Source organism: Haplochromis burtoni, unplaced genomic scaffold (genome assembly GCF_018398535.1).
Source record: "Haplochromis burtoni strain Fernald_Lab_line unplaced genomic scaffold, NCSU_Asbu1 Contig_5685, whole genome shotgun sequence".
Classification (NCBI taxonomy): domain Eukaryota; kingdom Metazoa; phylum Chordata; class Actinopteri; order Cichliformes; family Cichlidae; genus Haplochromis; species Haplochromis burtoni.
The window spans coordinates 1-1,561 of record NW_024588046.1 but is presented as its reverse complement, the minus strand read 5'-3'; the positions used below and the strand labels follow the sequence as shown (position 1 = coordinate 1,561).

The following is a 1,561-nucleotide window of genomic DNA, read 5'->3' as shown; positions in this document are numbered from 1 at the left end:
TTTCTGTTTTAAACGCAGGAAAGGCAAAGAGAGAAAGAATGGCAAGAACCAAGCAGACCGCTCGCAAATCCACTGGCGGCAAAGCCCCCAGGAAGCAGCTGCGGCCACCGGAGGCGTCAAGAAACCTCACCGTTACATGCCCGGCACCGTGGGTCTGCGCGAGATCCGCCGTTACCAGAAGTCCACCGAATTGCTCATTCGCAAGCTGCCCTTCCAGCGCCTGGTCCGCGAGATCGCTCAGGATTTCAAGACCGACTTGCGCTTCCAGAGCTCCAGTACTTCCAATTCTTTCCTGCTACACATAAGTTTACATTACTTACAGTAGAATAAAATTGACACCTCTGCTCTAAAGTACCTTTGGTAAACTCCCGTTGTTTAAATTGGCTATAAACTATGAATGTACATAACAATAAGCCTAACATGGATCAGATATTTTTCAGTTCATGTTCAGTTCACAGGTGCGGGTTGTTTTTTTTTTTTGTTTGTTTTGTTTTCTTTCTTCACTCCCCAAAGATGTATAAAAATAGCAATTTAACACAATTCTTTGAAGTAACTTTGAGCATGGAAACACAGCATCGTCATGTTCCGCTGGCGTTGATCCAATACCTAGGCCACATCGCTGATGTTGGATTGAAGCTGACTTTTGGGAACTAATCTCACTGCACAAGCTGTCTTCAGACTTTGACACTAACATTGATAACATACAGAAAAATGATACTGTGAAGCTGTCCAGATCAGTCCAGTCAAGTAGAGATCATAGATATAGCGCCCCCAGAGAATGACTCGCTGCCACTTTCAAGTCAGAAAATATAGTGTTGACATTCTGAATAATCTGTTGCGATCATCTGTGAATGCTATTGCATGTAATAAAGCCAATATAAACACACTTCTAAAACTACATTGATTCTGGAAGTATGGAAGTCCTGGTATTCAGAGTTTCAAGGTAAAACCTCATTAACAACCTATTTGATCTGAGGACAACTAATAATATTTCATGGCATGACCTTCCCCCCTTTCTGGCTCCGTTGGAGGCACCACTGGTTATTGGCCTTTAATAAAGATATTAACTGGATATAAACTGTTGGATTGTCTCTGTGACACATGTAGTACTCAATCTCATATCGTGTACAGTACACAGCTACTTTCTTTTTTCTTTCTTTTTCTTTTCTCCTTTGTTTTTTTCTTCTTCTTTTCTTTTTCTCTTTTTTTTCTCTTTTTTCTTTTTTTCTTCTTTTTCTTTTTTACACACAGCTACTGCACCCCAGGCACAGTCATGCTGTTCCTCATTTCCGCCAAAGGCCAGTAGATGGCCGTAGTTTCCAGCACTCCTGTTTTCTTTTACGTCCTCAAATCAGATGTAAATTCAGGAGTCCTTCAAGCAACCACTCACATTTGTTTCTGAACAGCCAAAATGAGTGGAAGAGGACAGGAAGCGACGGATTATGAATGAATTATTATTTAATATGCAGATAACAGCAGGGTGTGATGAAAACGGAAACACTGACTTTGCGATTGTCTCTGGTCAGAGGAGACGTGGTAGCAACTTTATCCCCTCTATTAG

The 1,561-nt window shown here is 41.4% G+C and overlaps 1 pseudogene; it reads left to right on the top strand.

The window, feature by feature from the left end:
* Positions 1-9: 9 nt before the first annotated feature.
* On the top strand, positions 10-1,077 carry LOC102298233 (annotated as a pseudogene).
* The last annotated feature ends 484 nt before the right edge of the window (positions 1,078-1,561 follow it).